Raw genomic sequence first — 24,628 nt, 5'->3', positions numbered from 1 at the left:
ATTTATTTATTTATTTGAGAGAGAGTGGAGGGAAGGGGCAGAGAGAATCCCAAGTAGACTCCACACTGAGCACAGAACCTGACACAGGGCTTGATCCCACGACCCTGAGATCCAGACCTGAGCCAAAATCAAGCATTGGACATTCAACTAACTGAGCCACCTAGAGGTCCCATTCAGTTCCAGTTTAAAAGATGAAATTCAGAACCATTGTGTTCGGAGATCTTGTTAAGCCTTGTGCATCACAACTTTTTGGTGTTGAGTGTCAACATTTTAAGTTTTGACATCAAATTTATTCTGTTGTTGGTGCTTAAATTTTAAACAAAATAATTGCAAACAAATTAAATGTTTGGGATTTTACCATCTATGCCCTCTGAAGTCTCTCAGAGCAGCCCCAACAATGATGGGAGTGTTCTTGCAGGCACCAACTACATAGGCATGTCCCTCTCTTCACCAGAAGTTTTGCCAGCCACCAGATCCTTGCTACAGCTGCTGTTCTTCCCAAGGGCAGGCCAGTCTTCTTTCTGTCTCTTATTAGTTGACAATGCCAGTTGCAGAGAATCATACCAGACCACACACCAGTGTGGCAGTTGTACAAGTGGGAAAATAGAAAGATTACCCCACTAGTTGTGATTAAAAATTCTTATGCTTATAGATGTAGCTTAAAATGATACAAGGTTCTGAAAATGCAGAACAAGAACACAAATAAGTTCTGTAAGATTCTAAAATATAGAGTTGGAACCAAAATAACTTTTATAACCATTCCTGGGAGGATGCCCTCCCAAGTCATTCTAGCCCACACTTAGAAAATAAGGTTTATTTTTAATTTTGGTACCTTTCTGAGTTATTCTAGGAAGATTTTCTTAGGGATTTTCCAGTGTCATTAGATGCCACAAAGTATATGTTGCAAAAAGCTAGATTTCTTCTGCATATTCTTGAAGATAAATCCAGGAGACTCCATGAGCTTACTGTTTACACCAGCCCAGGCTGGGCTGTAAGATGTCAGAGTGATGTTGCTTCTGGTAGTGATGATCCTGAACAAGTTCAGGAAAGGGGCTGTTGTATCACATTTTTATTAATAGTTGCACATCTTGAGATCTGATTCATGCCTACTCGTGGGTCTTTGAGCCCTTACTAATTTGCGTAAGTGCTCAGAACCATGATAATATTATTTCTTCATTTTATTTCATCATATTTTGTATTAAGAGAAAAGCAGCACATAGATTTTTGATAAGCAAATGTTGGCTCAACTGATGAAGTATAACCAGTAGCAGAAAGTTACCTGTTAGCGTAACAATGGGGAAGATAAAAATACCGGTAATTCAGTATTTGCAGTCTTTTTCACGCATAATTTCATAGTTTCTTTAAGATTCAGAGAAGCTAAACTCTCATCATTTTGTCAGATTGAAAGTAACATTTATTGTGAACCAAGTATTCCTAACATTTTCTTCAGTGGCCTAAAAGAAGGTCGTAGCTTTCATTTTATTTCCAAAGTGATTCTTAGATGGTCAGGTCCCCTGAAAATTGAGGTGGAGAGTATGAACTGGAGGTGATCCATTGTCTCCGAAACACAGTCCCAAAGGGGAAACTGAGAAGCAAAACCTTCCATGAAGCCCTGCTCCTTTCCCTAGACTGGCTGTACTCCATTCCTCTTCCTTGGAAGAAAGTGAAGGAAGGAAGGTGAGGAGAGAGGGAACTGGCAGTCGTGTGATGGGACCTGTGCCACTGGCTTGGGTGAGCCAACTGTGTGTACCTCTTTCCAAACTCACATTAAGTAATCTGTTGATACCTTAAAATAAGCCACGTTGGAAGTATTTATAGCATTGAAATCGGGGGTGCTACAAATCAGGAGCTCCCTTTCCCCACCCCAGAGACTAGGTTGCTAAGATTTATTAGCATTCCACTGATGATCTACTGTTGAAAGGAACCTTGTATATCACAACCTTACCATCATTATCACCTCCTGATTAAGACTCAGTATAGGTAAAATTTCTAAAGACCTTGACTGTAATCTGCCTTATTCAAACCTTTGTGTAGTAAAGATGCATAGAATTGGAATAATGTGCTATTTAAGTTACTTGTGATGCATTTGCTTCCTATATAATTTTACCTTCTTAGATTTCTCAGTGTATTGTTAGTTTTCTTTTCACACTCCACTCTTCTTTTTTTAAAAAAATTCCATTCTCCGTGATCCTTTCTTGATTACTCTAGTCTTCTCAGTGTAGACTCTGACATTTTATGAAGAACATTCATGTGCACGCTGCTTGATTAGTATGATCTAAGCCATCAAACGGTATTATAGACTCATTTCAGCCAAGGCACTGTACCTAGTCTCAAGCAACATAAAATCTAGGGAGAAAACCAGACACGTACCCAACTAGGAATGATGTAGAGCCTAATGTGGAAGACAGTATTGGAATAAGTAAGGAACAATGCAAGCTGGAACACGGAGACTGGAGGTTATTTCTGACTGCAGAAATTAGAGAAGGCTTCCTGAAAATGGAGCCATCTCGACTAGGTCTTCCAGAATTGGTATGCATATTAAAGTTCAACTCTATTTATAGTTTTTATGAATAGATGACTATAAAGTTCCCATTAAAGTAGTTTGAGTTAACTCATTGCTTACTGATCTGCCAGAATTAGTTTATCATGATAGACATTGGAAAAATGTAACCAAAGAAAGATTTTAGCATCATAAATGTATGGAATTGCTGCTAGATTCAGCAGATGCCAGCGCAAAAGATGCATTCTACTCACATTCGTGCATTTCATTGTTTATACTGAGAGCACTGTTTATAGGAGGTCATTAATAAAAGCTTCCAAGGAATAAAGACCGATTCTGGTTCAGGCACTTTTACGTATATGATATCATCAAAGGTGAGAACTAGAAAATAAGGAAATTTATTTTATTCACGCTATTGCCGTAGGGACAGCACCCCAGATCCAGAGAACAAAACATGTCTTTACAGAGTGGTTTTACTTTTAGTCTTTTACGGGAAGGAACAGACAAGTTACAGGTAGGAGGATTTAGAGTTGGCATTTTGCAACCAGGGAAAAAAACCTCAGTTGGCTGGGTGAACAAGAAATGTTTATTTCTGTATCTAGCTAGTTTTAGGGGTAAAACAGTTCTAATCTTTGCTAATTACACATGAGACACACAATGAAAATTTGACTAGTCGGTATCTAAACCTTACAGTTACCCTGAAATATAGTTCTATCAGCACTTTTTCTTAATTTCTTTTTTAAAAAATCAGGATCTGGGGCACCTGGGTGGCTCAGGGGATTAAAGCCTCTGCCTTTGGCTCAGGTCACGATCTTAGGGTCCTGGGATCTAGCCCTGCATCAGGCTCTCTGCTCAGCAGGGAGCCTGCTTCCCTCTCCGTCTCTGCCTGCCTCTCTGACTACTTGTGATCTCTCTCTCTCTCTGTCAAATAAATGTATGGAATCTTTTAAAAAAGTAAAAATAAAAAATCAGAATCTAACAGAGAAATTGAGAGACTTGCCAAGGCCACATAGATAGTAAATAACAGAACTGGATTTTTATCTCATATCTTCCTGGCTCCAATATCTTTTATTATGTCATAATGTGTCACATTGTACTACGTGAATGTTTAATGGTCGCTTTTAATGTTAGTGAAACTCTCACTTGTTTTCTTTGTGTATATTTTCATACACACTATCTAGTTTGGAGAGAATTGCCTTTAATGAACCAGATCTAATATTTAGAATTGGCAGAAATCTGTTTGCAGACTGTTTTGTTTTTTAAAGATTTTATTTATTTATTTGAGAGAGAGAGAGCATGCAGGAGACAGCAGGGCAGGGCAGAGGGAGAAGGAGAAGCAGACTCTCTGCTGAGTGGGGAGCCTGACACGGGGCTCAATCCCAGGACCCTGAAAGCATGACCTGAGCCAAAGGCAGAGGCTTAATGGACTGAGCCATGCAGGCGCCCCTGCAGGATGGTTTATAATAAGAATGTGCTTCCTTCCTTATAAATAAATCTACTTCTCAAGTGAACGAGTAGAGAAAAAATTGGAATTGTATCCTAGTGTCTTAATAGTGTTTGTTCATTATGGTATCATTGCTGCCATTTCACCTGTGTTTCTGTGGGGCTGTCTAGGTTTGCAGGAGGTACTTTGAGAGCCTACCGGGGGTTCTTGCCTGGGTTAGGGGACAGGACAGAAATCGGGCAGAACTTTGTACTCAGCTTCTGCCAGAACTTTTGGATATGTATTTTGAACATCAAAGTAGAAAAAGGGTCACTAAAGAAAGTAGAAAAAAGTGAAAACCATTGATCTAATAGAATAAATCATTCCTATGAAACAAATGCTGAATACGTTTTACACCCGGAAGCCTGCAAGTCCCTGAATTTATTGGCTTTGCCAGCTTTGTGGGGACCCTTGCTGTGCTTTTGATATCCACAGCAATGCAACGTTAAGGTGCACCTGAAAAGTTCATCCACACAGCAGGAGAATCTAACCTGGCTGGTCTGAATCATTTGGCATCTATTCCACACTCAAATTATTGTGGTAATTATAGGTATGAGGTGATCATTTGTGGTTGAGTTTTGTTCTGGGGCCCTAGTTATCCAGTTTTTTTTTTTTAATTATGTTTTACTTTTATAATATTGTGTTAGTAAACAGACCAGGTGCTATTTCACAATAGTTGTGTAATACATTCTCTGAGCACTGAAGCAAAAATTAAGCACAAAACAAAATCCACTAACCTTCTGGCTGAGCTCCCTTCCTAAGCATGGTAATTGTGTCTGCTCTAAGGGGAAGAATGAGCAGGTTACAATTAGGTTCTGGGGGTCACTGAAGCCAAGATATGTATGAGTGCTTTGTCATTGCTGGCCCTGGGAATGTGGACTTTTTAGAGGCAAGAAAGCCAAGTCCGGTGCTTTCCTGCTTCTCCTTGGTCTCTCATTGAGGGATATCCTGCCTTTGTCCTACCCCATGCATCATTTGAAGAAAATCTCGGGCAGTGACAGAAGATACTATTGTTAGTTTTTATTCTCTGTATCTCCCAGTTTTAGGGGAAGAGTGCTGTGGTCAGAAGATAGCAAAATTAAAAACAGGAAAACAAATCAGAGGCTCCTGGGTGACTCAGTTGGTTAAGCATCTGCCTTCTCCTCAGGTCATGATCTCAGGGTCCTGGGATCTAACCCCAAGTTGGACTCCATGTTCAGTGGGGGATCTGATTCTCCCTCTCTCTCTGCCCCTCCTCCTGCTTGTGTTCTGTCTTTCAGTCTCTCAAATAAATAAAAAACATCTTTAAAAAAAAAAAAGATGGTGACAAATCAGCGAGAAGACACTAGAAAATAATAGAAAATGAAATATAAGAACTAAGAACTGTGTTTACCCACTGGAAAGCAAAACAGGTGAATTATCTGTGAGTCAGAATTTCTAAAGAAAGACATTATGGAGGCATTGAGTCTTATGAAACTGTTTTCAAAGCAGGTATGGAAGTGGATAGAAGGGGGATGGAGTGACGTTCAGGGCAGGGGAACTGAGAGTGCACCAGCTTCGAGGGCACCTGTGCCTCGGGTGCCCGAGAAGTTCTGCTGAGTGAGAAGTAGGCAAAGATACAGAGGCTCACATCTGTAAAGCTAAATTTTACATTTTGCTGTTACAATTAAAATCATCGGTAAACTGGTGATGAGTCTATGCCAAGGGTTAGAAATTTCTTTGGTGGTTCTTTTATTTTTCTTCTTTTTTTTGAAGATTTTATTTATTTGGCAGAGAGAAAGAGATTTCAAGTAGGCAGAGAGGCAGGCAGAGAGAGGAGGGAGAAGCAGGCTCCCTGCTGAGCAGAAAGCCCGATGAGGGGCTCAATCCCAGGACCCTGAGATCATGACCTGAGCCGAAGTCAGAGGCTTAACCCACTGAGCCACCCAGGGACCCCTCTTTGGTGGTTCTTGGTAAGTGTCTCTGAAATATACTGAGCATGGAAGTGGTCAATTTCTCAGGCTGAAATTATCAGATGTGAGTACTATTCAGTGAGTGGAAGGAAGAAAAAAGAGAAATGGAGTATGACGAGAAATTTCCTACCATAGCCAGTACTAACACTCCTCCCCTTTTAGGGGGACCAAGTTCTCAAGATTCTTAAGGATCGATTCTCTTAAAGGGTAGTTCTCAGAGTGAAGTTCTCGAGTTAGCAGTGATAGCATCACCCAGGAACTTGTTAGATCCTAGGCCTAGTAAATCAGAGACTGAGGCAGGACCAATAACCTCTGTTTTCATAAGCCCTCATCTCAGTCCATTTGGGCTGCTATAACAGAAATACCATAATCTGGGTGGCTTATAAACAACAGAAGTTTATTTCTCTCAGTTCTAGAGGCTGGGAAGTCCCAGGTTACTGGGACTGGTGTCTGGTGGGGACCCACTTCCTCATAGACTTACCTCACAAGACAGCAGGGACTTGGGAGCTCTGTGAGGTCTCATTAATAAGGGTACAAATCTCATCCATGAGGGCTCCACCCTCATGACCTAATCACTTCCCCAAAGCCCCATCTCCTAATACCATCACCTGAGGGGCTAGGATTTCAAAACATGAATGTTTGGGGAACACAACATTCCATCTATATAGCAACCCCTAGATGATTCTCATGCATACTAAAATCTGAAATACCACTGCCTGGAAGTATTTGTTTTCAATATAAAAGTGCTCCAGAAAGTAGAAAGTTGATCAGCTTCTCTCCTAAACTCCTTTCCTCGATGTTTTACAAGACTCTGATTTAATCTGGTAGGACAAAGTCCCAGTCAGGTGTCAAGACTTTGACACATAAGAGTCTATCTTTGAAAAAGGGAAGTGTAGCTAAGTTCTGGATCTCCCAGGCAGTGGCTCTAAGCAAGACTGCATGCAGGCACAGCATCCATCCCTGCCCTTGAGGCACAAACCCAGGAATGATTTTTTTTTTTCCAGTCAGTTCTTAATCTGAGACAGAAATGTTCTTCCTGACGGAGCTTCAGAACCCCGAATCATTCATTATGTCAGGGTGGGAAAGAAAAAAACAAAAATCTAGTGATACTGAACCTTAATCCTAAGAGAATTTAACAAAAATTTATTAAATACATTGTAATAACCAACAGTTGCAACGTTGGAGGTAAAATAAATATGGTGTCAGTCACCGAACAAACAGCAAACTGAAAGGGGAAACATGGAAGCATGAAGGCAGTGGGCACTGGATGGGGAAAGAACTAAGAAGTGGTTTTTTGTCAAGAGGAAGGAGTGTGAGAATCATGGCAAGGGACCAGAGTCAGATGAGAGAATGCAAGCCCAGGGTGATGCAGAAGAGTTACTATCACTAAGGAGGGACATCTTCTACATAGAGCCATGGCCAGCGATTTGTTTTTTGTTTTATTTTGTTCTGTTTTGAGCATCATAAGAGAAATGGATTGATTAATATATGACTCATAGAAAATAGGGCTAAGAATAGCCATAAAACCTAGTGCCATAAATAATCAGAAAGCATAGATGTCCTTGTACTGCTAATAGCTGACATTTGGAATTCTCATTATGTGCTAAGCACTCTACTAAGTACTCATATGATTCTCACAACAACCTTGTTAAAATGGTTCTATTATTACTCTCTCTGCTTGGCTGATGAGGAAACTGAGGCTTGGGGGAGGAGATTTACACAGCTCATAAGTGCCTCCAGGATCAGGACCCAGCCAGTCTTGTGCCAAAATCTGAGCTTTGCACCCCTCTAATATAAATAATCATGAAAATACATCAGCCCCTCAAGTTCCCAGGGCTCCAAGATAGGCTGATGCTATTCTTTTTGCTTTTATTCTTTTAAAATAACAGCCTTGCTGTTATTTTCTGATTACAAAGGTAATGTATGATCATTGCACCCAACTCAAAAAAATGCAAAAAGTATATAGAAAGCAGAGATCATTCTCAGTCCCGTTAGCCAGAGATAACTACTGTTAACATAAAGCTATACTTTATTCAATGGTTATCATACTTGGTGCCTCAGAACTGTCTGGTGTACCCTTAAAGAGGCAATCAGCCCTGACTCAGACACTCTGATTCACTAGGTCTGAGTAGGGCCAAGGCTTACGTATTTTTAATAAGGACCTGTCCTGTGATACTATATGCAGTTCAAACCCAGGTTCTAAAAATGCTGTTCTGTACCTTAGATTTTCAAATACTCCAATGGAGAACATCTTCTTTTCATTTATCCCTCGATTCTTGAGTACCTTAATAATTCTCATCAATACTATCAGATAGGAAGGTGTCTGAGAGAGAAGTTGATTCTCAGCCATTACCATGCCTTGCAATCACCTGGAGGACTTAAATGTTAAAACAGAGACTACAGAGTTTTGATTTAACAGGCCTGGGATGGGACCTCTATTGATCAGGATACTCCAGAGAAGAGGAACCAATGATATCTATAAAGAGAGAGAGAGAGAGATGAAGAGATTTATAATAGAAATTGGCTAACGTGATTATGGATGCTGAGAAGAGCCATGATCTGTTACCAGCAAGCTGGAGAACTAGGAAGGCCAGTGATACGATTCAGTCCAAACCTGAAGATCTGAGAACCAGGAGCTCTGATGTCCAAGGGCAAAAGATGGACATGCCAGCTCAAGGAGAGAGAATTCACTCTTCTATCTTTTGTTCTCTGTGGGTCCTCAACAGATTGGATTATGCCCCTCACGTCAGTGAGGGTACATCTGCTTTACTAAGTCTACTGATTCAAATGCTAATCTTTCCCAGAAACTCTCTCACAGATACACCCAGAAATAATCTTTTACCAGCTAACTGGGCTAAGAAACCATCACAGGGCACAATAATTTCCATTTCTAATATGTTGGTGGGTGATGCCAGTGCAACTGGTACAGGGACTATACTTTTAAGAACTACTTTAATAGTCTTCCAAATGAGATTTCCTGGTAGAAATTGTTCTTGTCTTTGAAAATTCCTTAAAATTCAAAGGTAAGAGTGTGACCTTGATGCAATCATTTAGAAACAAATTCAGTGACAGAGAGTAGCATGGATAATATCACCGCTCCATCAGGAACTCCATATGTAAAAACTCTATTCAGCTGTTTCTGTGTCTCTATGACAACAGTAAAAGTGTAACAAGAAAAGAATAGCTACTGATGTTGTCAGCAAAAAAAAAAAAAAAAAAAAAAAAAAATCTTTAATGTCCAAATGGTTGTTGGTAGCAACGGAAGGGACAGTAAAACAAGGTCAGTTACATCCAATAATAGGCATAACACCTATCACAGAAGTCTAACGTGCGACATTTCTTAAATAGGACAAATACCAGAAGAGGATGTTGATGCTACTGGCAGTTTTAATGAATTAAACATGATGCACTATTTTAAAATTCAGGGGAAAACTGCCATTTACCCTCCATAGTACAAGGTATTCTATGAAAAGTGAAGTGCGGGGTGAGTAAATACAGGATGTTACCAATATAATGGATCTTCAGCACACTTCTCTTTGTTCCCTTGTCTCTGACAGAAGACAACCAGGCTTTAGAAAAGAAGGTTGGCCTCTGGAAATCTTGAACTTGATACCTCACTACCGTCTATCCATGCTTCCAAACCAGAAACCAATCCCTAAAATGTAACTCTTACATTTAATTGGCTTTTGGCTTTAACCCCTTGATGTTGGGGTGCTAGAACTATATAGCTACATTTGGTATTCAACATTGTCTTTGTCTGTTTGGGCTGCTATCACAGAATTCCATAGACTGGGTACATTTTTTTTTTAAAGATTTTATTTATTTATTTGACAGAGAGAAATCACAAGTAGATGGAGAGGCAGGCAGAGAGAGAGAGAAGGAAGCAGGCTCCCTGCTGAGCAGAGAGCCTGATGCGGGACTCGATCCCAGGACCCTGAGATCATGACCTGAGCCGAAGGCAGCGGCTTAACCCACTGAGCCACCCAGGCGCCCCGGGTACATTTTTTTAAAAAAGACTTTATTTATTTATTTGACAGGCAGAGATCACAAGTAGACAGAGAGGCGGGCAGAGAGAGAGGAGGAAGCAGGCTTCCCACTGAGCAGAGAGCCCGATGCGGGCCTCGATCCCAGGACCCTGGGATCATGACCTGAGCTGAAGGCAGAGGCTTTAACCCACTGAGTGACCCAGGCACCCCACAGACTGGGTACCTTATAACAAATTTATTTCTCATAGTTCTGGGGACTGGGAAGTCCAAGATCAAGGCACCAACAGATTTGGTTTCTGGTGAGAGCCTTACTTCCTCGACAGCTGTCTTTTGGTATAACCTCACAGGGTGGAAGGAGCAAGGCATCTCTCTGGGGTCCATTTATAAGGGCACTAATTCATGAAGGCTGAATCCTCATGACCTAATCAGGTCCCTAAGGCCCCACATCCTAATACCGTTACTTTGGTATCAACACATGTATTCTGGAGAGGACGCAATATTATTAACATTGAGTCCATTGCAAATATTTATGTTGTCACCAGAAATACAGAAAACCCACTACCAGACAATGCAGTTTACCCTAGAATTTTGAATGCTAAAATTAGAATTTTTTTTTTTTTACCATGACTAAAGATTTAAAGATTTTACCATGACTAAAGTCATTCAGGGGAATTTATTCATTTATTATTCAGTCAACAAATACCTGTTGTGACTTTTCCACATTCTAAGCATTGTTGTAGATTTAAACCATAGAATTGTGAAAACTCTTTATGTAGAAAGAGAGACAAAGTCTTGGCTCTTCAAGGAGCTTACCCTGTAGTGGTGGTGAGTTTTGTCTTATTTTATGTCTCCTAGAACCTTGCTGTGTAAAGGAGCAACAATGTGGATGTCACATGATTGTGAGAAATGCAGCATCTCAGGCTCCATCCGAGGTCCCCTGACACAGAATCTGTATTTTATTTTACAAAATCCCCATGTGATTTGTACCCACATTATGTTTTGAGAATTGCTGCTCTAAAAAACAGAGCCCAAGGTAAAGATTAAAGATCTGATTTTATTTGAGAGTGTGAACGCAGGACAGTATGAACACAGGAAAAAGGGTTCGTCAGACAAGGGAAGCCTCAAGAGCAATGAGATAGGTCGCTGGCGACTTTGTCAGAATGAATGTGGTCCAGCAGCTCAGCGGGCAGGGGTGTTTGCTAGGCCTGGGGAACTGCCTCTACAGACACTGGTTGGGGCATGGGGGTGGGGAGAGTTCTGTCTGGCCCTCTCCTGACTCCTGCTTTCTGCTGACTGAGGTTCACACCAGTGGGAGGGTCCGCTCCTACACTTCTGAGTTACAGTATCCAAATCAGAAAGTGGAGGGGTGGGTGCAGATCAAGACAGAGCAAAAGAAGGGAGCAGTTAAGGGCTTCCATGGAGACATGCGAAGTTCATGTGTCAAAAGAACGTATATGGAAAAGGCCATCCGGTAAGTCAGTAGAAGTGACTAGACATGGCCTTTGTCTGTCACCAGAAACACAGACCCCTCCACCAGACAAGGTAATTCACCCTAGAATTTTGAATGTTAAATTTTGTCATCATAACCAGGAGTTTTTAAAGTGTTCTTGAACTAGTCACTCTGTCACTCACCGATTTGTGACCGAGTGTTCCTTTGACGGCCCATAGGATTTCCATATATCTATTATTCTATTAGCTCCTCCCACCCCTAGCTTCTTAGCTGCTCTTCTTCACATTTACTAATACCCATGATGCTTTTGTCAATGCTCGTGAGTCTCAAGGCTTCAGGCCCCTCTCTTCTCACCCAGTATACCAGTGCACCCCACACGTCTGCCTTAACGTCATCATGCCCATAGCCTCATCCTTGGACAAGCCAGAAACGAAGATAGAACCAAACAGTCTGGGTTACTAAATCTAGGTAAACAAATAGTAAGAGATACCAAAGGAGAAACCACAGATCCCAGAGTGAGGCAGAGCCAAGACCCAGCAAATACCATCATCGTGCCTTCTCTCCCAGAGCTATGCCTTCCCAGACTATTCGCTGTATGAGAAATTCTCATTCAAATCACCCATATTTCACTCTGTCTAGAGTCTATGGAAATTAGGAAAATGTGGCCAATATCTAAACGTCAAAAATAGTTATCCCAAGTGATGGAAATACAGATTTTCATTTTCATTTTTATCATATCCTGTGCTTTTCAAAATTTCTATAATAAAGCTATACTGCTTTTATAATGAGAAAGAAACTCTTCAATAATTATTTTTAAAATGGTACGTTTTGTCAAGGATATTTTTTAAACACAGAATAAAGAAAACTGGGATGACATGTCAGTCATTAAATTTTAACTCATTTGCCTATGCTATAGACACTCCATAGATCTACCTAAAACTCCAGTCTAGAATTTAGAAAACTCTAGATTTCCACAGCTCCCAAAACATAAAGGAGATAATCTTTTTCTCAGGGAAAAAGAGAAGAAATATTTGAAGAATCAGAAAGCAGAAATTGTGCTTTCTGAAGGCAGTACTGTATTGCCGAATGTCTAATAAGGCATTTTTAAGAATGTTTGTGACTCCCACGTCCTGGGGAAATCCAGACACTACAGTAATGAGAGGGACCTCTACAAATATGAGCGTGTGATATTGGTCAGCTCTAAACTTAAGACACCCTCCAAGGAGGTGCTCAGTGTCACATCCTCTTAACCTTTTCAATTTTTCTGTGAACAAAGAGAGCTCTTTTCAAACTCTCCTTCAAATTCTAATCTCAATTTCCATGCTGCAGAAGTAGGAGAAACATGTCTCCTACCAGTAATCATTTGATCAACTCTGATCAGTACATCAGAGGTAATTGTGTATAAATTTTAACAGATGTGGTTATTTTAACAAATATGGTTAGTGGATTCCTACAAATTCATCGCCTGCCAACTACTACTTGTACTTCTCAAGTTATTACAAAATAATAATAATCTCTAATCAGATTTACAAAACAATGGATTCTTGTTTTTCAAAAGTGGTTTACAAATTAGTTCAGAATTCATCGGTCCTGAGAAACCCTCCTCGCCTAGATAGTAATGGTTTGAACTAGTCAGAATAGTCAGAAGATTTCATAGGTTTCAGGCTAAATGACCTGTGTCGAAAGAAGGAAAGCTGACTTTTTTATTTGCTGCTCTGATTTACTAGGACAGTGGAGGCCTCAGGCCTCTAATACCACTGACGTTTGCTCAGTAGAACCAGTTAACTCACTTGGGAACACTGTATTTACTGACATGAGTTAATAATGGTCTTTTGGACTCCCTGTATTTATTAAGCTCATTTGATAATGTATGAAAATAAATGCATCTTAAGGATTCCTGACCATTCACTTTTCATATTGAACCAAATCACCCAATAAATACACATATAGTTCCTGCCTGTACACACATTTTACAAGCAATGGGATCCATTGTCACCTTGTTTGTTAAACAAGGTGTGATATTTACTTTGGTGACCCAACATGAATGACTGCTGTTAGGTTCCACCATCATGACCCATAAATAAACCACGTCTTGGTCTCTCTCTAAAAAAAACAAAACAAAAACAAAAACACCCAGAAAAACCTACTTAATAACAATTGATTATTCTAGTGAAATTTTCAGTTGTTTCTTATTTAGAAAACACCTCCTCAGGTGGTAGATGACTTGGGTTGTTTTAAAAAACAGAGAATATGACACAGATGAAATAGCACAGGAAGCAGTATGTCTTGATGTCCTATTTTATTTTTTTTTTTAAGATTTTTTTTGTTTATTTGACACACAGAGATCACAAGTAGGCAGAGAGGCAGGCAGAGAAAGACGGAGAAGCAGGCTCCCAGCCTAGCAGAGAGTCCGATGTGGGACTCAATCTCAGGACCCTGAGATCATGACCTGAGCCAAAGGCAGAGGTTTAACCCAATAAGCCACCCAGGTGCTCTTGATGTCCTACTTTAATCAGAAAATGTTTCTGGTCAGGCTAGAATGGTAAGTAGCATGTAGTGAAACTAAAAGATACACATGTTAAAAAAAAAATCATTACCTATCATTTAACATGTCAAAATACATCGCTATGTGTATTTTTAAAAATCACACTTTGTATTTTAAACATACTTCTATTAAGTACTCAAAATCCTTGACATGCGGAAAAGGACTTTCTTATATTAAAGATAGAAGATACACCATTTTAACAGATGCGTAATCAGAAACAAAATAACATCACATGAGTACTTCTTAAAATATGCAATGTGGAAAACAAATCACTTCACAATTGCATACCTTGTGTGAAAAGAAAATACTATTTGCTTGTGTTACTGAATATAAAATATTTTTGAATTCAGTTAAAAGGTGTATGTAGGCATAGTGACATTTTACAGTTTTAAATATTATGGTACTCCTTGGAAATATAGTTTGAGAAATTCCCTCCAGAAACCACTTGGACAAAGTTAGTATTTATAAGCAGGCAAGAAAGTTTCCTCCAAAACAAACTTACTGTTTTCCTTTGCAACAAATTAAAATCTGTATAGAATAAGCCCTATAATATAGTTATGAATACTTACAATATGCAAAAATATTGACTTTGGAAAAGGCTTGCCAGATATTAAGGCCTACTGGTATATCATTTGCATTTGAATTTATATGATGAGCAGAATTTAATAAAGCTTACCAACATAAATATTTTTAAATTTTGGGAAGGGTTGATGGAAGTTCCAAGTTCCAACTGCAGTTTTCTCCTGCCAGCTAACTCAGAAATTCTAGGTAATATGACCATTCTTTTATTGGGATACAATTATTTTTATTATTATTTCTTTTCAGTTCCATTCTTTCTTGAGATCACTCCTTTTTTTATAATCATCATTAGCCCTTTCTCAGGAATTCACTTTTGAAAATATATTTTCATCATCTTCTATAGTCCATCCTATACTTTCAGGGTTTGGGGCTTTTTTTTTTTTTTGCCATTTTTCCAATTGGCTTTTAAATTTATGGAGGGTAGAGTCTCTGTGAGCTCACTCTGATATCTCCCACAGTGCTAATCCTTAGAGAAGGCTTTCATTAAAAGTGTTCTAAATGGACTCAGCTTTAAAACTCATCACAGATTACCACAGAGACATTTTCTGAAGGAGACCTGCATTCAACTTCTGATAAATATCAGTGTCTACCATAGCCTTCCCCCCCCCCAAAAAGAGGTTTATTTTATTTTGTGTGGAAAGGGAACGTGGAGGAACTACCAGACTAGGAAGAATTAAACTTCATCACAGCTCCATTGGTAACTAACCCTGTGAGCTTTTCTAAGTAACCAAATGCTGTCAATCTGCCTTTATTAAGGGACAGCTGGAGGTACTATTGACTTGGCTTACTTCATAGAATTGCTGCTACAATCATATGAAGTCATTCTTGTATGAGCTAGTACTCTGAGTTCTGTAAATTACCATAAAGTTCACATAACCTGAATGTAAATAATATTGTTCAGAGGTCCTTGGCCATTGTGTTGTTGTTGGGATTGAAAACAATTTCTTTTGAAAAATTGAGATCCTAGAAACCTTGTTTTGAAAGATCTAAGCTATACCAATGCCTGTACTCAGAACTAGACCCCAATACAACCAAACTATTATTTGGGGGCTGCCTTGGAAGGCTGTAGTAACACCAGCTAACATATACTGAGTGTGTGTACTTTGCTAAGCACTAGGCCCACTCTCTCATTTAACCCTCAATACTTTCCTATACAGGCTGGCAGTGTTACCATCCTCGCTTTGTAGGTGAGAAAATTGGGGCTTAGACAGGGTAATGACTCTGAGGCCCCACAGATCAAAAGGGGCAGAGCCAGACTTGAACCCACATTTGCCTTACTCCAGCACCAATGGTCATTTCTTCTGTTCTGCCCTGGCATTACTATTAGTTAAAGCCCCATCAGTTTTCTAGCAATCCAAACCCATGAGGAACAAAGTTAAATAGTAAGAATCAGATTGTTTAATCTCAAATTGGTTTGAAGATGCTGTGGAATCACACTGATCTTTTGAGGTAGTTAAGGAAAATTTTAGCATCTTTGAACATGAAGAGCTTTTAAAATACTAATCAAAGAAAACTAAATATCAGGATACATTTCTTTAATGAGTTATTAAAGAAAGTTTATTGAGTTACAACATGCTTGTTAGCAATCCATGAATTTTCCAAATAGGTAATTTATGTTATAATGTCAAGATTTCGTTCTCTAATGTAACCTTTGAATCATGATGACTTCCAGTTAAAAAAGAAAAAAACAACAGTAATATTCTAGTTGCAAAATCATTCTAGTTTTTCAGAGTCTCATTTGTTGGCAATACGTATAATGTTTTCTCTTGAAAAATCGCAGAGTGGTTACCATTAGAGAAGGTTAAAAAAAAAAAGTAATTTATGCCTAGATGGACTAGTAGAGAAACAAACTCTGACATAATATTCAAAGTGGTTCCAGTTTGGCTGTCTTAGTGATTGTAGACTGTTTGTAATTATTGTAAAAAAAAATTTTTAAAAGGAAAGCCTGCATTTTGTATTTTTGGTTAATAAAACTTTGAATCTCTAATCGTTCAATGCCTTAAAAGAAAGCTCACAAAAACAGTCTGATCCCAATTACACATTTTTTTAGTGGGCAGTTTTAAGTGCTGCATAAATATCTTCTCAGGGTATTTTCTAATGAAGTCTCACACAGCTTATAGAATAAAATTACTATTTCTAGAGTAAGTCTAAACAATACACCAGTGGTCAATAATCCTGCAGATCCTAATAGACCACACTTGTTATATTCCTTTTTTCTTTTTTGTAGAACCTACTATAGAGAGACCTTCAATTTCTTTTGATGCTACAGATTGTTCATATATCTTCCATTATTGAAATGAGAATTGTAGGTTAGTCACTAAGTAGTAAAAGTTCAGTCATTTTGATCCTGCACTTAAAATCTCTTTCTGGTTGACTATTTGGATATTGTCAAAGTAAAAGTTTCAGCAGATCATAGTTTTAAATGGAGAAATCGATAATAAAAAAGCAAATCATCCTAATGGCATATTTGGGGGAAAAATGTTTAAACACTTGAACCTTTCCTTTTGATCATGAATTTTAATGTAACAATATCACTGGCTCTGTTGGTTTTAAGGGACCTTGTAGCTATTGACCCCAAGGATATTTGTAATGGGTGTATTATAATTAATACAGAATTTCAAATAACTCAGGAACATGCACATGTATCATAGCTGTGTCCTAATTTTAAGTGGCAAATGTGAGTTTGAAACTTCAACCCAACTTCAAATAACTTGGGCTCAGGTAAAATTGTTTTTTTTTTTTTAATATCCGGTTCTATTTTTTACTTACCAGGGCTATTAAAAAAAAAAGTAGAATCAGCAACACTGAAAAATTATTATACACGCTTAGATTTAGAAACTTTATATACTGGGCACCTGGGTGGCTCAGTTGTTACACGTCTGCCTTCAGCTCAGGTCATGATCTCGGGATCCTGGGATCAAGCCCCACATCTGGCTCCCTGCTTGGCGGGAAGCCTGCTTCCCCCTCTCCTACTTCCTCTGCTTGTGTTCCCTCTCTCACTGTGTCTTTGTCAACAAATAAATAAAATCTTAAAAAAAAAAAAAAGAAAGGAACTTTATATACTAGTTATTGTTATGTTAAAAGTCAGAATTGTTTATTCCATACCTGCTATCCAGTTTCATAAAGCATAAAAACGATAATTCTAGATTATAACCAAGAATTTTATACATAAAATGAATATTTTATTACTGCTTTGGGATATTTTCGAATATACTTAGTGAACTTCAAAATCTCTTATTCTTGCTTCACCCAGCCCAAAACACTTACTCCTCCTCCCTTAGCATAGAGCTATCAAATCAGCTGGCAGCATCCCCAAATCTAAAAGTAGTTTCTAGTTGTTGCTGAAGAAATATACCCAGAGTCTCTAATGCTTTCAAAGGACTGTAAGAATGTGCAGTTTTGTCTTGTATATTCAAACAAAATGGTGCTGACTGGGATACAAAATGGGTTATATGCCTTCATTCATCCAAGAGTGGAATGGCCTATGCATTTATAATGCCTCTTTAATCTTGTCTTTTTTTTTCCTACCCACATATATTCACAAAACTTTTGAGAAACTTGGCTGCACCTCACCATTTCCTTCTCCAGTGGGAGTTTAATGTTGCTATTAGTAGGGAAGGTGGGAGTTGGAAACATTTTTCCTAAATAGAATGTGGGTCTTTCCGTGAGAGTAATATAATTCTGGGAACTTTTGTTAGGTACTCACCATGTGCTGATTTCTGTGATGGAGGAAGGAAAATAAATATATAGGAATGGTTCTTGCCTTTAAGGTTCTCACAGTGTAGTAGTCAGGATTGCTGTGTGAACAAGCAGCATTATATAGAACAAGAAATGCAAGACAGTTACTTTAATTTTGTTACGCAACTTAAATGGCTATGCTCTTCTGTAGATCCAATAGAAGGAATTACATTATTCTTTTAATATAAAGGAGTATACCTCCTCAAAGATTTGAGAGATAACATAATTGATCCAAAAAAATATAGAAATGAATACATGATAACTTTCCCGGACTTACATATTTAGATAAACATTTTCTCATTTGGAGTAGCCACCTTAGAAAGCTATGCAATACTCTTTTCATTAGAATATTATTAGATTTCCTCTGGTTGACTTGCTCGCAGAAGTAATTTAATATTGTCAAACTTGTCAGTGTCCAATTTGCATTTATAGTTTTTCAGCAGAAATGCTAACCCCCCCCTTATTTAATTGCATAGTAAAATGGTATTTTAACGAAATGCCATATAGTTTTTGAGGGGTATCTTTAGTTCCCAATATACTGGAGTTAGCTTATTTTATTAGAACTCAAATTGGATTGGTTATTCTACAACTCTTTTATTTGTAAACATTCACTAGCAATAACGGCTGGGCCTTACAGCACGGCAGACCTCTAAATGTAGTTGGAGCTAGCAGAGTGACACAAATGACGATAGGTTCCATTTGGAGTTGTTTTCACTTAGGTTTACTAAGGAACCAACAAAGAACACAACGTATGTGAGATCAAGATTCTGGTTAGCGCTCACACTTCCGATACCTTTCTTGTTCCTTGGGCATGTTCAAAGTGGTCAGTGTCAACCATGCCTCCTGAGCAGTCCACCTGGGGAAAGCAGCCTAGAACCAGTGGCTTCCTCTCAGAGCCCCTTAGGCTGGGGGAAGGGTGATTATCTGTCACATAGCAGGAATTTCTTCCTGAATCACCATTGTATACTCTCTTTTTGTTACCTCGTCATCAAACCTGGCTACTCCGGTCTTCTGAATAGCATTTGAACTTCCAAGAGACTGCTTTGCTCTCCCACATCTATTCTACAGAATCCCTTGGTTGATCTAATCACTATCACCACTGGTATATTTGTTTGTAGTTTAAGAAATGCCCATGGATCAAGCCCCGCATCTGGCTCTCTGCTCAGCAGGGAGCCTGCTTCCCACCCCTCTCTCTCTGTCTGCCTCTCTGCCAACTTGTGATCTCTGTCAAATAAATAATAAAATCTTTTAAAAGGGGGGGGCGCCTGGGTGGCTCAGTGGGTTAAAGCCTCTGCCTTCAGCTCAGGTCATGATGCCAGGGTCCTGCGATCAAGCCCCACATCGCGCTCTCTCCTCTGCAGAGAGCCTGCTTCCTCCTCTCTCTCTGCCTGCCCCTCTGCCTACTTGTGATCTCTCTGTCAAATAAATAAATAAAATCTTTAAAAAGAAAAAGAAAAAAAGAAATGCCCATGAACTGGTGTTGTCATTTAAAGTATTTACTGAGTACTCACTTTGGAGCAAACACTGTACTGACATGTAATGCCATAACATTTAAAGAATATAGAATCTCCTTTAATATAAGAGGTTTTTTAACAGACATAAAGTTTAGGGAGAAAATAGTTCCATATAAAATGATGAAAAGTATTTTTGTTTTTAAATGATTTGGGAGAAATATTAAGTAAGAAAATGTGAAGAGGGTTTCTCTAAGTTTTGCCCATTAATTTAGCTGTGACAGAAATTTTGGCAGTTAGTTGAAATGAAACATTTGGCTGTTCTTTCTTTGATATGACAATATGTGATAAAAGTTTATGATATATTCTCCCTTTGTTTCTGTTAATTCTCATTGTCAAATACTTTCCATCTACATGAGTTTGGCACTAAATTGTATAAGGAAATAAATACCTCGGATTTTTGAATCAGAAAGTCTGGGTGAATCTCAGAAACTCAAACAGCTTAGTTTTGAGCAAGTCCCTTAGCCTTCCTAGAATTTCAGTTTCCAAATCCATACAGTATGTTTTGAACCAAAAACAAGTGTACCAGTAATTAGATCACTTAAGAGATTCTGGGGCACCTGGGTGGCTCAGTGGGTTAAGCCGCTGCCTTCGGCTCAGGTCATGATCTCAGGGTCCTGGGATCGAGTCCCGCATCGGGCTCTCTGCTCAGCAGGGAGCCTGCTTCCCTTCCTCTCTCTCTGCCTGCCTCTCCATCTGCTTGTGATTTCTCTCTGTCAAATAAATAAATAAAATCTTTAAAAAAAAAAAAAAAAGAGATTCTATAGAATATAGAAGTATAACACCATGGCAGTCTGTTGGAAAAGTCAAATACCATCTGTTACTCAAGAAGTTCTAAATACCTATTCATTCCTGCAGAGCTGTACTGTTTTCCATTAAAACACACACACACACACACACACACACACACACACACACAAAATATTTACTGATACAATTATTAGAATGTTCACTTACTCATTTATTTTCTTACCTTTTCTCAAATAGTGTGCTTCCTTATATATGGATTAAACCATGATTCCTCACATATTTTGGAATTCTTTACACAATAAGTGTCCTCAAGAATCATTTTCTTCTTCACACTGTATATATCTAAAGCATTTAATATAAAAATCCATTGCTTATAGCAAACTGTCCCCCAACTAATAAAAGGAATGAGCACAAAATGCATTTTTAAAAAAATAGTTTCCAAGTGTTATATGCAACTGATGAATCATTAAATTCTACCCCTGAAACTAATAATACAGTATATGTTAAGATAATAAAAATAAATAATGAAATTTCCAAACCACAAGAATTTTAATAAACTCTTATGAGAAGGATATGCACTAATTCTAAGGCTAATGTTTCAAAGTGCCAAACAACTAGATATTAGAAGATGTCAGATTTTGTTGTTATGCAAAGTCTTAATTATAAGGAATTTATTGTGATGGTTGTTATAACGTCATGGCTTTTTCAGAATCCACATTTAAAAACTGTAATAATGTATATGATTCATGTTTTTGATGCATCATGTGCACATTCCCACACACCACCACTCATATTGGTTTTGTATTTTAATAAACACATACTAGAATATTGCAGGGTTTCTATCTTATAAATGGACTTAATTTTTTGACATATTCAGATATATCACATGATTTATATATCAAGGATAGGCCTGCACATGTTTTGGACACTTAAAACCAAAGTACATTTGAACCATTCCACAATGAAAATAAGGAAAAATCTGTGGTGAGCTCCATGACCTAAGATTGATTAGCTTCATTCATAGGAAAAGCCAATCCATACCTGGCCTAAGCTAGTATCTCTCACCACAGTGAAGAAGGAGGTAGACTAAACAGCACATGAACTAAATCTCCAGAAAGAGCCATGGCAGAAGGGGTAGTTGAGTCATGTCAGGCATACTCAAGAAAACAAACTCTTTTTTATGGATTTTAGGTTTGACTATGTTTTTAAGATGTCTTCCTTGAAACAGCCTCAAGATTTACTAATTTTTTTTTGAGTTCTCAAAACTTTGCATTTATAGACTGTCTTTAATCCTGAAGAACCTAAGACAGAGCCACTATACTAACCACAAACTGGTTTGCAACAGGGTACAAGGCAGTTACCATGGCAACCATGTTATAAATCTTTCTTTTCACTAAGTTGGAAGTTTTTCAAGATTCTTTCTTTGTACTGACATTTTCAATGCTTGAACTCTAGTGAAGATTATTTTTACTTCTCCATATTGTGAAAAGTTGAATTAGTCTTTTCAAAGAGTTTTGTGTGTATTGAATTTTTTGTATCAGGACACTTCAACTTAGATCTTGAAGTTCAACCCAAGAAAAAAAAAAGGCCTATGAAGCAAAAATATTATCCATTTTCCCCCTAACTATAAGACTTGAACATCATACATGCTTCACATAGATCTCATAAAATATTCCAGTGTTCCCAACCTACATTAAAATGCAAAATAAAATGGTATTAGAATATAGCATCTATCAACAGGACTTATGAATGATTGACACAAAGATATCTATGCATTGGTTGTGTGAGAAGCTCAGATGGAGTGACCAGATGAAAGATGGATGGAAAGAACCCAGAAGACTGATGGAAGCTTAATTTCAAGGGTAGAGATACCAACTTTTGGGAGAAAACTGTGAAGGATACAGATCAGCTTTGCATTTGCAGTCACTGACATCATATTAAGCTGTGTGCATATTCAAACATAGGTGCTAAGGCAGTTCATCTTATTTGTAAAACACAGTCAAAACAATATATACATCTATATAGTAGCTTTGGCTACTACTGAATTGTGGTAAAGTATTGCTGTGCCTTGTAAGATGGTGCACTAAACCCACAATAAAAATATAAACACCAGATTTGTTCTGTTAAAAACAAAAGAACCAACAAAGAATAAGAGCCAAGGGAAATGGGATCTTTCTAAAGAGATGGATTGTGTAGCTGGATGTGGGGTGCTCTCATAACAATTAAATAATAGCTTTGGAGAAGGGAGTGGATAGAGGCTGGAAGAATTTTGAGGAGTATAATAGAAAAATCCTAGATCGCCTTGAACAAACTCTTAGAAATATGGTCATTAAAGATACTGGTGGTGGAAGTTTAGTAGGGAATGAGGAACACATTATTAGGAAATGGAAGAATGGAGACCTTTGTTACATCGTGGCAAAGTTGAGTGGAATTGTCTCTTTCAGTTATGTGGAAACCAGAACTTGGGAAAGATGAGCTGGGATATGGAGGTAAGGAGGTTTTCAAGCAAAGTGTTAAAGATGTGGCCTGCTTCTTGCTACTTAAAGTAAAATGCAAGAGGAGTGATATAAATTGAGGGAAGAAAAGGAAACAGGGCATGAAAATTTGGAAAGTTCTCAACCTATTCAGATGACAAAAGATGCTAAAACTAAGACACCTCTGAAAGAACAGAACAGAACTAGAACTAGAAAAAAAAGCCAAGAGTGGCTCTAAAACTTTTTGCTGAAACATTTCGAAGATCTGATGATCAGTGTTCAGTCATAAAAATTTAAGACTGTGCCTCATAGCTTTTCGCCATTCAATTAGAGAACGTCTAGGAATCTGTGTTGCCCTCACCCATCTCAACAGGAGCCAAAGACAGAGAAGGAATTATCTCAGAAAAACCTGTGGATATGTCTAATAGAGAGCACTGTTGTATCATCCATAAGAGACACAAAATTTAGGGGACACCTGGGTGGCTCAGTTGGCTAAGTGTCTGCTTTCAGCTCAGGTCACCATCTCAGGGTCCTGGGATCAAGCCCCCTGTCAGGTCCCGCGTGGCTTGTACAGAGCTCTGCTTCCGGCCCTGCATTCAGCAGGGAGTCCGCTTCTCTCTCTCCCTCTCCTTCTGCCCCTCCCCTGCTCATGTTGGCTCTCTCTCTCTCTCAAATAAATATAATCTGAAAAAAAAAAAAAGACAAAATTTTTAAGAAAATTTTATCAACAGAAACACTACCACTTAGAACTGAAAGGAACAAAAAGAGTGAAAAGTAAAAGGACACTGATGGACCCCAAAATTCTATTTTGGAAGTAATTCTGGAAGTAAACTACCATGATTTGGCTGCAAACATATGCTACTGTTTGCAAAAAATAAAAATAAAAATAAAAAAAGAGACTTCTGAGGGGGCAGAACTGAGATCCTCTGGATAGGAGTACAGCCTGTTCAACACCTTAATGTCACCCTTTCAGACTCTCAGCAAAGAACCTAGTAAAACCCACTCAGACTTCTGACCTACAGAATGTTGCAATATTATGGGTGCTGTGCTAAGCCTGTTAGTTCATTCGTTAACTTGTAATGCAGCGATAGAAATCTAATACAAATATTAATAACTAGAGAGCCACTAAAAGATTCTAAAGAGTGGAGTTTATGCAATTTAGAGGAGAGTAAAGTGGTTCCATAAGGTTTCCATATAAATTCACTTCTAAACTCTTACAAATGTTTGCTCTGAAAACAGTTGTTCAAATGCTGTATTGTTCTGTATGCTTTCTATTAAGTTACAAACACATAAATCTCTGACTCTGGGAACTCCCTGGTTATTTTCTACTTCAAATTTGTCAGTGTGCACTTAGTGAAGTAGATTTTAAGTCTCCCCTTCAGAGATTTAGCTGTTCACCAGTCACTGTGGAATCTCTTACCTTTCTTGCGCACCCACTGATATCATTTCTTGAATTGTTTACTCTGTATAGAAACTTCATTTAGCAACCTGAACCTTTACTTCTGTAATACCTTTGTAGTATTACTACAAAGTAAAAGTCCGGTTGGGAAAATTTTGTTTTCATTGTACAAGAACATAACTTTAAGTCTCCAAATGAAGGTAAATGGTATGGCCTACATTCTAAGAATGACGAGATCACCACTCCAAAACATACCAATTTGATTCATATTGTTTTCCTTAA

At 38.3% G+C, this 24,628-nt stretch overlaps 1 protein-coding gene and 1 long non-coding RNA gene across 10 annotated transcripts in view; both read left to right on the top strand.

Annotated features, from left to right (window-relative positions):
* Positions 1-24,628, top strand: part of ZNF385B (zinc finger protein 385B) — a 383,402-nt gene that overhangs the window by 221,403 nt on the left and 137,371 nt on the right. The gene's annotated exons all lie outside the window — the stretch shown is intronic.
* Positions 114-4,308, top strand: LOC116597846. Its single transcript, XR_004288806.1, has 3 exons — positions 114-2,320; positions 2,525-2,529; positions 4,298-4,308. It is a non-coding gene; the product is annotated as an uncharacterized LOC116597846 (long non-coding RNA).

Source organism: Mustela erminea, chromosome 8, assembly GCF_009829155.1.
Source record: "Mustela erminea isolate mMusErm1 chromosome 8, mMusErm1.Pri, whole genome shotgun sequence".
NCBI classification, from domain to species: Eukaryota; Metazoa; Chordata; class Mammalia; order Carnivora; family Mustelidae; genus Mustela; species Mustela erminea.
This window is presented reverse-complemented; position numbering and strand designations above follow the sequence as displayed.